The following is a 17,232-nucleotide window of genomic DNA, read 5'->3' on the forward strand; positions in this document are numbered from 1 at the left end:
AATGAGAAATAAAATAAAGGGAATAACGGAAAGATATCAGCAAATATGATCGTCAAAAGCAAGTCTCTCGGCTGCACAGAGGACACACTGTTAGCTGTTCTGATGCACGAGCCAAAAGAGGAAGCTCTGGGTCACGTGCATAGGTATTTCCAGGTCCCTAGATCCATTGAGACAGCACCTCATAGGCCAGATTAAACCCAGCAACGAGGGACCTACCAGTCGGGTGTTGTGGCTATCCAATAAACCCACCCACAACAAGAAGGTCAGTCTCCAGGTCTCACCGCAACACGTTCCCTCTTTTTAGGGAGGACATGCTTTAACACAGCCTTCCTCAACCTGGTGCCAGAAATTTTAGACTATGAACCACTATCCCTGACAATTGGACAAGTTGGGGGTGGCGGCGGGGGGGAGATGAAGTCTGTCAGGGTGGGGAACACTTCAGTCCGGATTAAAAATAATATGTTAGAAAGATATGTGCTTTTTCCATCTTTCAACTGCACCAACCAAGGTTGCATATCTTTCCCACCCTTTTCTCTAAGGAGGTCAAGGTGGCATACATGGTTTCCCCCCTCCTCATTTAGTCCTCACAACACCCCTGTGAGGGAGGTTAGGCTGAGAGGCATTGCCTGGCCCAAGGTCACCCAGCGAGCTTCATGGCTAAATGGGGATTTGAACCTTAGTTTCTCACATCCTAGTCTGACCCTCTAACTACTAAGCCACACTTCATCAGGCACATGTAATCCATCTGATGCATACCCTCCAACCATCCCTATTCTTCTGGGACGTTCCTGGAATTTCAGAAGCCACCTTGTCTGAGTGTTCATTCTCATCTGTTTGCATGGAGGTTTTCCAATGTCACATCAAGTGAGTGCCGTCCCACGCTTTCTGCAGCATTTCCCTATCCCTTTCTTCGTCACAAAAAGTTCAGTTTCAGAGGGGAAATGGGTTTGCTGCATAAGAGAGCTCCAAATCAACTTTAATGGCAGAACGTGAATTTCCAGTATGCAATTTCCAGTATTCACTCACACACTAAAATAGCACCCGTCAGCAGGCTTCCTCCGTTTCCCCTGAAATCTTGCCTGCTTGCTTATATTAGCGATGGAGAACGTGTGGCCCTTCAGGTGTCTTTGGACTACAACTCCCATTGTTCCTGACTATTGACTGGGGCTGATGGGAGTTGGAGTCTATCTGGGACTATCTGGGACTATCTGGGAGTTGGAGTCCAACAACCTCTGGGGGAGCAGAGATACCCCAGCCTTTTCTTATATCAACAGGCATTTAACCAACTAAAAATAACCCAACAACCATCCTACACAATTTGGATTAGGCTGCATCCACACTAGCTCCTACTCAACAAACCAGTAAGTTCTTAATTAGGCTGGTTTCTCTGTTGCTTTATGCACATTTACAGTTTACACATGGAAACGGTAAGACTTCGAATACTGGAAAGGGCAATTGCCTCTAGGCTTCCTTTCCTTATATTGTTCTTTATATCAGTGGGTCCTCTTAATGGATTTTTTGTCCAAATAAGCTTTGAGAACTAACAGGGTTCCTTTGTGTCCAGCAAGAGCCAGTTCTGAAGTCTGTTCCTCCTATGAAACCAGATGTTGGTGCTAATATATGAGGCCTAATGGAAGCTGGATCCAATTAGGATGCTAGGGAACGGCAAGTATTTATTATTAGTTATTGAATTTGTATACCATACTTTATCTAAGGATCTCAGGGTGTGGTGTGCATTTGGGGGAGAGGGCCCAGCAACAATTGACAAGAAGCCCCAAAGGTGGAGAGATGAAGTCTCAAAATTATGCCTGGATGATGATGATGATCATGAATATGCCAGTGACTTACCATCTTAAAGGCAACACAAGTTCAGTGTTTAGATATAGTGGAAAGAGTGGGATTTACCGCTGATGACAATGTGCTGAAATGTTATTGGTATAGTAGGTTGTAAGTACGTAAATGGCTGCTAAGGGAGTTGCCAATGACATAGAAGATGAAGTCTGGGGGACACTCATTGTGGAAGAAGAAGATGATGATGATATGCTGATCATCTGACTGGGTTGCCCCAACCATTCTGGGTGGCTTCCAACAAATTAAAACACAGCAAGACATTAAACATTAAAAAACTTCCCAATACAGGGCTGCTATAATACTATAATGGATCTTTTGTTAAAGCCAGTAAAGCATTAACAATGCCCCTTTTTCATTTTAAAGGCAACATTTCCAGATTAAACAGTCTTAGTCATTTGGCAAGAGTTTATTTCCCCCTGTCTTTCATTTTTTTCTGCCTTCCAAAATCTTTTTGTGCTTTCTTTCTGCTCAGCGCTATGTTCCAGAATTATTTCTATTGGGCTGCTGTATTCCTTCCAGGCCCCTTTCCCAATTTGGCCATCAAATGAAAAGGATATATCAGGTAATGGAGGTCTTGGCCTAGTGTGTTTTTATTAAACTTCTTTTTTTATATGGGAGAGTAAATATTGAAGTGAACTGTGTGTTTCAGCCTTTGAAACGAAGCGTTTTAAAACCCTAAGCTTTGTAAGGCTGACCTACATTGGGTTGGAGAGAGTGTACTGAGCAAATAATAAGTGAGGACAACTGCTTGGAGAACCATTCCTGAGTCAAACTAAAACAGTGCTATTGGAAAATATTGTTACCTGTTGGTTATGTGGCTGGCTTGGCTGCTTTGGCATGCTTTCTTCAACCCGATGCTCTTCAGATGTTGCTGGACCACCAGGTTGGTAAAGGCCAGGGTTCAAATCCCCAGTAAACCATGAAGTCCACTGAGTGACCTTGGGCCAGTTATTATGGCCTTGGTTCCATTAATCTGGTGTACTAGTGGAATACATTGCTTTTGCTTGTTTGCTGAAGACCTCTCCCCCCATCCTATTTAAATCACTCCATCTACTTGGTGGACTCCTGCTAGTCCCCTCCTGTTTTCTTTCTCTCCCTCTGGACCAGGCAGCCCTCCAGATGTTTTGGGACTACAATCCCCATCATCACTGACCACTGGTCCTGTTAGCTAGGGATGATGGGAGTTGTAGTCCCAAAACATCTGGAGGGCTGAGTTTGGGGATGAGTTAGGATGTAGTTAGGATGAGGGCACATAAAATTGGGCTGTGCCTTGCAGGCAGCCCCAGATTGATTGGCTCACCACCCGTGCAGTACACAACGAGAGTTTTACCACCAGCAACATTTATTTATAGGCATTCACAGGTCCTTCATTGGGTCGATCTAAACATATACGTAAGGATGAGCAGATACAAGGAAAGAGTAAGGATGCTATAAACGGAGAGATCATGTATGGATGCTCAAGATCTTTCCATGGGTTATAATGGTTGGAACTGGCCCCAGCTGGAGCATCTCCCCTCAGCCTTGCCACTGTGGAGATCCATCGACCTCTGCTCCAACATGCATCTGTGACTCAAGCTTGCAGGCCTGAGCACACATTACTCAGCAGTGTAAACTGCACCACAGAAGAGGCTTGAGGCTGTAGATACAATACTAAGGCTACACATTTATTATACATAAATCAGGACAAAGAAAACATGGCATCTCTCCTTGCCGTCTTCTCCGAGAGCGACTGAAAACAAAAGCAACACAGAGCGGAAGTTCCGCTCATGCCAGCAATCTGTGCTGGAATGTAAACAGACATGTGACATGTAACAAACCCATATCTGCAGCAAAGGGTGGATTGGAATTCCCAACAATAATATGGGGAACTTTAACATTGATCCCATACCTGACCTTTCCTACTCATTTCCTTTCAGAGCGATGAGGAATGAGAACTGATGAGACAGTGTGTTTAACTTCCTGTTTTAAGCAAATGTGTTATAGCTGATAGCTTCACAATGAAGAGTATAACATACCATACTGTGAGTGAATTTCTCTTTTGTCTGCTCTATAATTTGGCTAAGACAGTACTTATCTAAGAAATTATACAGTATCAGATATAAGCAGCCAGTGCTTTTACAAAACTGGATATTATTGAGACCTGTTGTATCAATATGTTAAATTATTTCCAGATGAAATACTTGGAAAGCTATCATTTAACACATTGTTGAGATTTAGGCTTCTTGATGCTTAAAACATTGCCCACTGAAACATTTCACGAAGGTATAATTTAAAATACCACTTGTTTCAACTCATTGTAGGAGAAAGGCTGTAGGAGGCTTCACTTTAACGGGGTCTTTAATAAAATACAAATGTCACCACACTAAGAAAATACAGTTGAAGCAATATTGCTTTTCTACAGTGGATTATGGATGGTTTCTGTGTGTTTAACCCAATAACACCACTATATATTCTGCTTCCCCTCCCCTCCTACCATATACCCATGTTGCAAATTGCAAATAATGTAGCTAGTGAGGGAAGATCAGGAATTCACAAAACAGTCCATTAAATTACCTGTAGGCTTTTGCTTAGAAGCCCGTGATTCAGCAGAAGAATGATCTGTGCTGGTTATTTTAAATTGTTTAAAAATAAAGGATAAAAAATGATTTTAATATTTGCAACGTTTTAGGACAATTATGTTGTATTGGTCCCACAATAATTTGGATCTTTCATCGCATCAGCAAGTTGAAGAAAGCCAGGGTGACTTTTACAGGACACTTCCAGACTTTTCACTGTTTTCAGGTGGGATTCAATCATATCCTGACAAATGCAGGTTGTGCAATGAGAGTTGATTGGAAGGTCTTGTGCAACAAGCCTGCTTCCTCCAAAGATTGGACTTAAGGAGAATGCGCTGGAAAGTGTGAGATGGCACTTGTTTTGATGCAACGTCATCTAACCACCCTGCAAGCAAATCAGAATGAATGCTCATTAATGCTCATTTGCAGACAGCAAAGAAAAATACATCCTCTCTCTATGAAAGCAGAGAGCAACTGAACAACAAAGGAACAGGAAAACCAGTAACGTCACATCCGTCTCTCGTCTCCCATGAGACTTCCAGCAGTATGGAATGTGTCTGGAATGTAAACAGAGTCCTGTGACTCTAAGCAGCTGCTCAGTGGGAAACAGAAACTAACAGCTAACATCATCTCTTTTCCTTGAAAACAAATCACGATGAATGCCCAATAAAGAGGTCATCTGAAAGGGCGCCGGATCTCAGGTAAAAACAATCAATGGGCCAAAACATGGACTATTGGGTGGGAAATTTAGCATCTAAATGAAGTAAACAAAGGAGAGGCTTGGGGCCTTTCCAAGCAGTACCAAACTGTGCTGTTGTTTAGATCTTGCGAAGTAATGAGCAATGCGCTCCTGAAGATTTCTGCTCCAGATGAGGGTGTAGCAATCTTGACAGCAGTGGAAGGGAAGTCAGTCCTCACCAGCCCCTGACGCTTTGGTTCTGCATCCCAGGTCTCATACTGGTAGCAAAGCTGAGACCGATCAGACTTTCCCTTACCTCAGCAGCAGGTTCAGATAAGGCTTTTCTATCTTGTATGTAATTGCCATCGATTTTCTTCTAAGAACTTTATAGTAGAGGAGAGCATAGGGATGGCCAGTGAGGAAAACAAGAGGGAGGGAGGCAGACAAACAGCCTTTAACCACCTAAAAAGACACCACACCTCCAAATCAAGTGAGAGAATAGTGTTATATGTGTTGATAACCTGAATGGTATTCTACAGTTATGACACGAGCTCTAAGCATTACATCAAATGGACACTTTAGCAAAACAGAAACAAAATTTGGGTGTGTGTGTGTGTGGCGCTGTGGGTTAAACCACAGAGCCTAGGACTTGCCGATCAGAAGGTCGGCGGTTCGAATCCCCGTGATGGAGTGAGCTCCCATTGCTCGGTCCCTGCTCCTACCAACCTAGCAGTTCGAAAGCACCTCAAAGTGCAAGTAGATAAATAGGTACTGCTCCAGCGGGAAGGTAAACGGCATTTCCGTGCTCTGGTTCGCCAGAAGCGGCTTAGTCATGCTGGCCACATGACCTGGAAGCTGTACGCTGGCTCCCTCGGCCAATAAAGCGAGATGAGCGCCGCAACCCCAGAGTCGGCCGTGACTGGACCTAATGGTCAGGGGTCCCTTTACCTTTACCTTTACCTATGGAAATGAAAGTTATGAATGAGTGAATCTGTCAGTTTCAGTTTCTCTCAGTTTCTAATTTTTCCAATCTTAAATTCAGTTCTCCACCTTTCCACATCAGTTTGTGATTTCTTTTTTCAAAAAATCCCCATGAAAATTCTTCAGCCAGTGCTGCTAATTCAGCAGTTTGTTTTCACCCCCACCCCCGGAGGTGAGCTCCATTTTCTCTGGAGACAAATGAGTGTCAACAACAATCCAAGTGCAAATTTATACCATTATTCACATTTTCATATGTGACTTTGCCCAAGATACACATTTTTGCAAAGCCACTGCCCCCGATATAATGCATTTTCCCCATGTTGTTTTCTCTGATATATGCATTTATATGTGCAAATTTGAACACGTTACTTGGCTGGAGACCTGCATTGCAAAATTCAGAGACATGCAGATTTCAGCAGTTGATGTTCTCCTGTGGTCTTAGAAAGCTGTTTTGTTTCGATAAATGGAACAAAATTTTCCCCCCTGTCTCAGCAACAGTTTAGGAGAAACATCTTCTGGAATCTCAGGAATAAATGAGCGAATGCATGTTGCTCTTACCAGAGGAAATGGCTTGTGTGGAAACACTCTCAGTAAGTGAAAATCTATTGCTCTGTAGCAAGTTAAATTTTTAATGATCACTTGAGTCGGAGAAGCTCCTACTGCATATCTTCTAGAGTGAGTTGTTCTGGTTTGTGGGTGGGAAATGGGAGAAGCAACCGAATAGCAGATGCTGTTGAGTTCTTTGTTTCAGCAGTTGATGTTGTACATGGAAAAGTCATCCTTTATGCATGAGGGAGCCGGAGAAGCAGAGAGCATTTAAGAAGAGCAGTGTAGGAAACAAGACAGATGTTTAGCAATAGGAGAAACAGCGAGACAATCTGTTGGGTGGCGTGGCGATGAGCACATTGCACATCAAGTGGAAGCAGAGAGGGTATTAGTAAAATTTACAAAGGGGGTCCAAGGATTTTAGAACATGATAATGGTCCACTCCTTGAAATGATGCCCAAGTCATGAGAAATCTTCTGGAGTAGAACTTTTGAAATGTTACTTATTTTCTTATGGTGTAGTCGTATGTCATAAAGACTCTTTGAGGTAATTGAGCTGGGGTTTGCCACATCATGGGAATCATATAAACTAATTCTTGCAGCAAGAGAAGCAGAATGCACGGGGGAGGGGGGAAACAACACTCCCATTAGCATACAGTGGTACCTCTGGTTACAAACTTAATTCGTTCCGGAGGTCCGTTCTTAACCTGAAACTGTTCTTAACCTGAAGCACCACTTTAGCTAATGGGGCCTCCCGCTGCCACTGCTGCACGATTTCTGTTCTCATCCTGAGGTAAAGTTCTTAACCTGAGGTACTACTTCCGAGTTAGCAGAGTCTGTAACCAAAGTGTTTGTAACCCGAGGTGTTTGTAACCCAAGGTACCACTGTACTTTCCTGTCTGTCCTGGATGCGTATTGATCCTCTGGCTGTAGCTAGGCACCAGGTTCAATGCATCTTTCCGTTTAATGTGCACAAATAACATCTGCCAGAGGGGTGCTGGTAATTATCGCAGCAGGTATAGATACAGAGTCTATCATTTTTGTCCCATACTGAGGTTGAGCTAAAAATCTTTCCTTTTGAAGCTTTAGTTGAATTGGAGGAAATAGTTAAATCGCTCCTGTCACTCCTTCTAAACACCTGATAATGATCACACACACACACACACACACACACTTTAATGAGCAAATTTAATGCAATTACACATTTATCAACATGTGTAGCAATACTCAAAGTGTGTAAAAATGTCAATTTGGGGCAAGCTTTCTATGAATACAAAATATCCATGCAACCAACTATGTGTTGAACTCTTGGTTCTGCTTTTAGAACCAGATCGCAACATTTCCTTCTCTTTGTGTCTCAGTGTTGTTTGAACAAGTAATGAGATGCTTTTATCCAGTAACCAGCAAAATGCTCTTGATTTTTTTTGCAAAATTTAATACCTCACCACCCCATGCCATTAATTAAACAATTTCTTTTGATCACTGTTTTCCCCTGAAATGTTAAGTTCTTGGAAAGTTCCCTTAAATTTGAACCCGTTTGTGAATCTAGCCATCATAACAGAAATGATGCCCATGCTAACTTTGATCAGTTTTATTTGTGCACATGCCATCTGTGCATTAGAAGATAATGATGTTCCTTTCTCATGACTAATGAAATGTAAGCTTCTAACAAGCTGTGGTCAAGGTTTATCTTATCCCCATAAACTGATCATTTACATTTGTCCATTGATGTGAAGTTAACAGAGTCAGAAACAAATTGCGTTTTGCAAACTGACTGCAGTCCACATGAAAGTGCTTTGTCAATTGAATTTAAACAATAAATATTTTTTTGGGGGGTGCTTATATGCCTCCTTAGAGATAGTGAAGCTTTATGGTTTATGTGATAAACCACATATTTTCCCCCATACTGAAAAGAATAAGTAATATTAATTTCTAAAAAACCCTGTGAATTTTCTTGGTGCTTGATTCTCCTGCCCAGTCTTGGTGAAGAATTCTAGATCTGATGTAGAAGAAGAAGAAGAAGAAGAAGAAGAAGAAGAAGAAGAAGAGTAGTAGTTTGGATTTGATATCCCGCCTTTCACTCCCTTTAAGGAGTCTCAAAGCGGCTAACATTCTCCTTTCCCTTCCTCCCCCACAACAAACACTCTGTGAGGTGAGTGGGGCTGAGAGACTTCAGAGAAGTGTGACTAGCCCAAGGTCACCCAGCAGCTGCATGTGGAGGAGCGGAGACGCGAACCCGGTTCCCCAGATTACGAGACTACCGCTCTTAACCACTACACCACACTGACTCTCCTTTGTAGAATGTTTGTAGAACGTTGTAGAACGTGCAATGAAGCTGTAAGAGAGTGGCATATCTTTCCCGTTCGTCATGTTGAAATCTCTGTAGATTTTCATCTAATGAAGCTCAATCTTGGAAGATTTGGGACATAAAAAAAAGAAAGTACCTCTTCACGCAGTGCATAGTTAAACTACAGAACTTGCTCCCCGAGAAGGCAGTGATGGCCACCAACTTAGATGGCTTTAAAAGAGGATTTGACATCGGCCTGATCCATTAGGCTCTTTTGGTGTTCTTAGGGTGGTTTTTGAGAAAGCCTACATTCCAAAGGAAGAAAAAGACCATCAACATGATGAAAATACTATTATAGATCAGATCATGCTCTTCAGACATTTGCAAAAGGGTACGCCTAATGAGTACTTTGTCAGACTCATGCTTCTGTTCTCACAACCAGGTGGATGATTTAAATGGCATGTTGGAGAACAAGTTTCTTTGAGAAGGAGACTGTCTGCAAATACAACTGGCTGCATTTCAGACTTGGGTAGCGGTCTTGATTTTTAAAAACAAGAACAGAATTTGTGGCAGCATAGAGGAAATATATATATCTATATAAAAGGTAAAGGGACCATTAGGTCCAGTTGTGGCCGACTCTGGGGTTGCGGTGCTCATCTTGCTTTATTGGCCAAGGGAGCCGGCGTACAGCTTCTGGGTCATGTGGCCAGCATGACTAAGCCACTTCTGGCAAACCATAGCAGCTCACGGAAACGCCATTTACCTTCCCACCAGAGCGGTACCTATTTATCTACTTGCACTTTGATGTGCTTTCGAACTGCTAGGTGGGCAGGAGCAGGGACCAAGCAACGGGAGCTCACCCCATCGCGGGGATTCGAACTGCCAACCTTCTGATCGGCAAGACCTAAGCTCAGTGGTTTAGACCACAGCGCCGCGCGCATCCCTTTTATATACCTATACCTATACCTATACCTATACCTATACCTATACCTATACCTATACCTATACCTATACCATCTATAGAGATATAGAGATATAGCTTATACTTTATAGACAAATGTTACCTGTAGGTCAAAGCAACCATAAATGGTTGCCAAAATAGTTTTATTTTTGTCCTTTAAATTCTTTAAGTTTTTGAATTGTGCCTGGTTTTTTTGAAAGATTTGACCATATTTTACTATATAGTTGGAAAAATACAGAGGAGTATTGGCTAGTTTGTGGTGGTTTTTTTTTTTGACTGTCTGGAAATAAGTGTAAGACATGTATTGTATGGTGGTATATTTATCCTCTCTAACATAACAGGCTAGCAGCCTGGGGTGGGGGGTTGTTCTCCAGGAGCCAACCTTGCTCATTGCAGACTAGATGGATATAATGCACTCTGCAGGGAGCTGCTGCTGAAGATGGTTTAGAAACTTCCATCAGTCCAAACCGTGACTGCCAGAATTCTCAGAGGAGCAATCACACTGTGATTACTCTGATACTTTATTATCCACATTGATTGCCAATTTGTCTCTGAATTCAATCCGAGGTACTGGCTTTGACCTGCACAGTGCAATGCTTTACATGTCTATACCAGTGTAGGCCCTGATTAGTTCAATGGAACCAGCAAACAATGTAGAGAATTGCAGCCTCAAAGATCTAAGCAGCCTGAGTGTATCAATAATTGCATTCCCACAAAGACACCTAGTGTTAGTTGTGTGACATCGGCAGGTAGTCGCAGGAGAGAGGGCCTTTTCAGTTGAGGCATTCTGAATTTGTGACAGCCTTTCAAGGGAAGCCTGTCCTGGTTCGACTACTATTTATTTTCCAATGGGCAGCAAAAGATGGTTTTATTTCCGCAGCTGTTTTTCTTCTTCAGCTGAGATTTGATTGCTGCTGCTCTTGTGATCTTTGCAGTAAATAGTTTCATTATTTGATTGACATTATTTGCTTTGTTTTTGCTGTTAGCTGCCATTAGCATTTCATAGAACGAAAGGCACAATAAGCACAAATATAAGAGAATTCTGTCTGTTAAAAGCATCTAGGACTCAAAAAATATGTAGGCTGTACATAATGAGCTTGGAGATGGGCGTCTGAAATTGCCTGAGATTTATGGACAACACCAGCCTAGTAGGCACTGTTAAGACAGACAGGGACGATCAAGTTATACAGGGTGAGCAGATGGCCTTGTAAACTGAATTAACAGAATTGGAACCAAACCTGGTAGCACAGTGTGTAATACAACTGATACATTTAGCCATTTTTTTAAAAATTGTGCTAATCCAGGTATTACAACAGCATTCTTTGCTTTCTTTTTCTTCTTGTAATGGATTGAGCAGCTGTTTTCTGGGGGTTGCCTATATCTAGGTAAAGGTAAAGGGACCCCTGACCATTAGGTCCAGTCGCGGTCAACTCTGTGGTTGCAGCGCTCATCTCGCTTTATTGGCCGAGGGAGCCGGCGTACAGCTTCCAGGTCATGTGGCCAGCATGACTAAGCCACTTCTGGCGAACCAGAGCAGCACACGGAAACACTGTTTACCTTCCCGCCGGAGTGGTACCTATTTATCTACTTGCACTTTGAGGTGCTTTCGAACTGCTAGGTTGGCAGGAGCAGGGACCGAGCAACGGGAGCTCACCCCGTCGCGGGGACTCGAACTGCTGACCTTCTGATCGGCAAGTCCTAGGCTCTGTGGTTTAACCCGCAGCGCCACCCACGTCCCTTGCCTATACTTAGCCATAGTTAAATATGAAATGCTTTAGTGATATTAGTAAGGACACTTTTTCTGGAGGGGTCTTTGCCTCCTGTGAAAAGCTGCTTCCAGATTTGGTTGCTGATGATGGAGTTAAGATTAATTCAAGCTGTTACAAAGCCGAGAACTAGAAGGATTGCACTGCAAGGCTGGCTAACTTTTCTTGGCACCCGAGGTCTGAATTCATTCTTGGGCAACTCTCTGGGAGCCACATGCCAGCAGTGGGTGTAGCCACACTCTCACATGCAAATGTAAATGTTCACAGGCTTGCACACACACATGCAGGCACACAAACCTCCTCCTCAGCTGATTTGTGCAGATCAGCAAAAGACGGGACTTATCCCCCACCCCACTCATTAAATGATTGATCTGATGACTGGAGAGCAGGGATGTTGGAGAATGCGGAAGAAAATGGAAAAGGGATGGGAATTGCAGCAGTTCACATGTTTGCCTGTGGTCAGAAATGGAAATCAGTCGAGCGACCATGACTTGCAATTCATTCACATCATTGTTGGGGGTTTCTAAGTCTGTAAATGACACATAACGGCTTTTTAAAACATTGTTCCCTTTCCAATGAAATGGTTGTAACTTAGCATTAAATAGCCGACAGTGAGATGAATAGCATGGTGTGTGTGTTGTTGTTTTTGTTTGTTAGTATGTTATGCATTTTTTATGTTTTTATATATTGTAAAACCACCCCGTGATCCTTCAGTATAGAAATTTAATAAAGAAAAAATGAAAAATAAAATAAAATAGTATTTGGCAGAAAATGAACTGCAGTGGAACAGAAACAGCACTGATTGTGATGAATTCAGGCCAGAATGGAAATTGCTACTTTCTTACACCCTTGTGAGAGAGGGGGCAATTCATTTCTCCATTAGTATTCTGCTCACCTCAGGACTGGCTTTTACTTAATTACTTACCTACCTATTTACTTACTTACTTTTGGAGAGGCCACCAAAATTGGATGGGTCTTAGGAAGATGGGGAGTGGAAAAAATGCTTGGGAAAGCAGATCAGGTTCCCTGAACTTGAGGTTTGCCATCGTTGGATGGATAATTTAGCAGCAGAGACATCACATTTATGTTTCAAATAGGAAACTAGGGGATAGGCCAGCACCTTAAATGTTTTTTATGGGAGTGGAAGCCTTGGGAGATGATAGCTAAAGGAAGCCGTGGATAAAAGAATGAATAACAACACATTTAATTAGGAGAACATTTTGCTCTCTGCTTTTAAAACACCCTTTCTAGAAATTAACTTCCTACTGTTGGAAGAGGTTTAATGAAAGCTATGTGCTTGAGTCAGGAAGTTCAGAGTGACTAGAAGGATGGTTTGCCACACTGCCATTTGGTTACAGGATAATGGCACTGGTAAATATTGCTGTTTGTTGGTTGACGAAGGTCTGATTCACACATGCCTTTGTGTCAACAGATCACTCAGCGTTCAGTGATTCATACCTGTGCAAACTGCCTCTGTGATGGAAGAGTATGTTGGGGATTATGTCAGTCTGAAAGCTCTGGCCTGCTTCATACCTGAAAGTCATCATCTCATGCTGCAGCCCTGTGTGAATTCATCCTTTGTGTGAATTCAAGAGAGCAGTCTCAGCTGGTGACTGAGAGGATGATGCCACCAAGGGAGAGCCATATAATTGCACTAGTTAGTGTTTTGTACAATTGACTCACATCACATTTCAAAGCTGGAAAATCTGTGTGCCTGTGGAACTTGTTCTGTTCTTAACCTTTTGGTTCTGCTGCTACAGTTCCCAAATATTTGCAGGCCTCAATGTCAGTTCCTGCAACTTCTCTCCTGAAGTTCCTTTGAAAAGTGGGAGAAACCATCTTAGGGACTTCACTCCAGATTTGTGTAGCCTTTTCTTCTCCCAAATATATCCTGCAAGGCAGCGGAGGAAATGGCACATAGATCATAGAACTGTAGAGTTGGAAGGGACCACGAGGGTCATCTAGGCTCAAACCCTTGACCCTGAGATTAAGATTAGGTTGGTGTTGGCTGGAGATCACCAGAAGGTAAATGATCAACTATTTTAACAGGACTTACCGTTGTTGTTGTTTAGTCGTTTAGTCGTGTCCGACTCTTCGTGACCCCATGGACCAGAGCACGCCAGGCACTCCTGTCTTCCACTGCCTCCCGCAGTTTGGTCAAACTCATGTTTGTAGCTTCGAGAACACTGTCCAACCATCTCGTCCTCTGTCGTCCCCTTCTCCTTGTGCCCTCCATCTTTCCCAGCAGGGTCTTTTCCAGGGAGTCTTCTCTTCTCATGAGGTGGCCAAAGTATTGGAGCCTCAGCTTACCATATATTGCCCCTATTACTATAGCATTCTCATTAGCTCTGCTCAGTAGGTTTGGCAATAGTTGCCACAATGGCCACATATTGGGCAACGTTCAGACTGGGACACAGCTTCCATCTTTTCCAGGGCAGGTCTGAAAGGTGGAGAGTATTTAATTGAATATATTTTTCTTCCTTGTCGTTTTTTCCAGTTTCAGGATGTGTTACACATCAAGCTGTTTGCTTCGGATGGGTACATTTGCATTATCAGCAGAGGGAAGATAGAGAACGGCACAATTTTAGTTGATTGCTAGCGAAAGAGCCCTTCAACACAGTGCAGTAATTTCAATCCCTTCTTCGCTTGCTGGCTTCTTCAACAAAGTCTACGAACCAATTTACGCAACAGCATTCAGCTGTGCTGCACTATGGATCAGCCAGAGGCTGCAGCAACTTCCCGCTTCCTTTGTCTGAAGCATCTGTTATGATAAAATAGTAAACAATTTATGGTTTTTTTGAACGATTCTCAGAAATTTTAATTCTGTGCAATTCACTCCGAGGAAACCGTAGATAGCATGTAGATCCTTCTTTTGTTTCTCGTGCTCAAGAATTCATTCCTTTATTGTGTGTGGAGCCAAATCAGCTCTATTAACCAAAATGAGTAAGTGCCACGATTGTGTTGCAGAGTGGCTGACCTTTCCATGCATTCAATGAACAATAAAATGGCAGACCAATCAAGGACACCCAGGGAGCAGATGAGGGACATAATAGTTCCCCTCATCCACTTTTTCTTGTAACATAAGGACAGACTGCTTGTGGTGTGTGGCCAGTCTCTTTAAGAGGCATACCTTGAATGTAGCAGAAACTCCTCTCTGGGTGTGGTTTCCGTTATGTATTCAGTGGTCTGTGTTGCCTGAGCTTGAGTCTGGACTAAGGATTCTGAGCCCCTGTGTTCTGATTCAATACATGATATCCAATCACACAACATTTCAGGACTTGGGCCTCTGCCATTGGCCCTTAAACTCTGACTTATGATTCGTAGCTTGGAAGTTTAGACAGCAAATCATGTTGGGAGTGGGCGTGGTCCAGGCCTCCAGAAATGTATAGAGTGGTACCTCGGGTTACAGATGCTTCAGGTTACAGACTCCACTAACCCAGAAATAGTACCTTGGGTGAAGAACTTTGCTTCAGGATGAGAACAGAAATCGCACGCTGGCAGTGCAGCGGCAGTGGGAGGCCCCATTAGCTAAAGTGGTACCTCAGGTTAAGAACAGTTTCAGGTTAAGAACGGACCTCCAGAACAAATTAAGTTCTTAACCCGAGGTACTACTGTATAAGCAGTTGCTTTGCCCCATTGTCCAGTTCTGTAATTCAATAAAGGTTCTTGCTGTTATCACTATGACTTACCTTGTGGGAACCCACTTACACTTCACTTTCTTCAATAGCAGACCCTCCAAGTGTCCCTATTTTCCAGGGACAGTCCCGGATTTAAAGAGACCACTTTGGTTTCTGATTTGATCCTGGATATCCCTATTTTCATCGGAGAAATGCTAGAGGGTATGGTGATAAGTAACTATACAACCTTTAGAAGACATCTGAAGGCGGCCCTGTATAGAGAAGTGTGTTAATGTTTAATGTTTTGTTACATTTACAAATAATAAAATTATTATTATTATTACAGTGGTACCTGTGGTTGCGAATGGGATCCATTCTGGAGGCCCGTTTGCAACATGAATAGAATGCAACCCGCAGTGGCGCGTCTGCGCACACGCGGGTTGCGATTTGTTGCTTCTGCGCATGTGTGTGACATCATTTTGTGCATCTGCACATGCACGAGCGGTGAAACCTGGAAGTAAACCTTTCTGGTACTTCTTTTTTTTTTATAGAATATTTATTAAAGTTTTCCAAAAATAATACAATGTGAAATAAAAAAGGAAAAAATAACATAAATACAAAAATATAAAAATACAAAAATAATTAAAAACACATAGAATTTCCATTACTTATTTTCTTGTAACTTATTTTCCAGACCTCCTCATACCTCCCTTTCTTGTATTCCAATTCAAATTGTTAGTTCAGCAAATCCTCACCATTTAGTTTTTACTTATTTTTAAACCTTATTTTTCATATCTCTTAAGCATTACAGCTGGAAACCCCTTAATTTCTGTCCAACATCGTTCTAACATTCATTAATTTTGCAATGTTTCTGTAAATAGTCTTTAAACTTCTTCCAGTCTTCTTCCGCCGACTCTTTTCCCTGGTCTCGGATTCTGCCGGTCATTTCTGCCAGTCCCATATAGTCCATCATCTTCATCTGCCATTCTTCCAGAGTGGGTAGATCTTGTTTCTTCCAATATTTTGCGATGAGTATTCTTGCTGCTGTTGTCGCATACATAAAAAAAGTTCTGTCCTTCTTTGGCACCAATTGGCCAACCATGCCCAGGAGAAAGGCCTCTGGTTTCTTCAGGAAGGTATATTTAAATACCTTTTTCATTTCATTATAGATCATTTCCCAGAAAGCCTTGATCCTTGGGCACGTCCACCAAAGGTGAAAGAATGTACCTTCAGTCTCTTTACATTTCCAACATTTATTATTGGGCAAATGATAAATTTTAGCAAGCTTGACTGGGGTCATGTACCACGTGTACATCATTTTCATAATATTCTCTCTTAAGGCATTACATGCCGTAAATTTCATACCGGTGGTCCATAACTGTTCCCAGTCAGCAAACATAATATTATGTCCAACATCTTGTGCCCATTTAATCATAGCAGACTTCACCGTTTCGTCCTGAGTGTTCCATTTCAGTAGCAAGTTATACATCTTTGACAAAATCTTAGTTTTGGGTTCTAACAATTCTGTTTCTAATTTTGATTTTTCCACCTGGAATCCAATTTTCTTGTCCAATTTTTATGCCTCCATTATCTGATAATAATGAAGCCAGTCTCGCACTTTATTTTTTAGTTTCTCAAAGCTCTGCAATTTCAATTTATCTCCCTCTTGTTCCAAAATTTCCCAATATTTCGGCCATTTGGCCTCCATATTGAGTCTTTTAAAAGCCTTAGCTTCCATTGGTGACAACCACCTTGGGGTTTTATTTTCCAATAAATCTTTATATCTTATTCAGACATTAAACAATGCTTTCCTGACAATATGGTTTTTAAATGCTTTATGTACTTTAACCTTGTCGTACCACAAATATGCATGCCACCCAAAAGCATTATTGAAACCTTCTAAATCCAAAATGTCTGTGTTCTCAAGAAGCAGCCAGTCTTTCAGGTAAACCTTTCTGGTACTTCTGGGTCGCCGTGGGACGCAACCTGC

The 17,232-nt window shown here is 42.2% G+C and overlaps 1 long non-coding RNA gene across 1 annotated transcript in view; it reads right to left on the minus strand.

The window, feature by feature from the left end:
- Positions 1–13,863, minus strand: part of LOC309325837 — a 122,026-nt gene extending 108,163 nt beyond the window's left edge. The window contains exon 1 of the long non-coding RNA XR_014150059.1: positions 13,678–13,863. This is a non-coding gene — a long non-coding RNA (uncharacterized lncRNA). The remainder of the gene's footprint in view (positions 1–13,677) is intronic.
- Between the last annotated feature and the right edge of the window lie 3,369 nt (positions 13,864–17,232).

Source organism: Podarcis erhardii (assembly GCF_964252035.2).
Source record: "Podarcis erhardii genome assembly, chromosome: 12".
NCBI classification, from domain to species: Eukaryota; Metazoa; Chordata; class Lepidosauria; order Squamata; family Lacertidae; genus Podarcis; species Podarcis erhardii.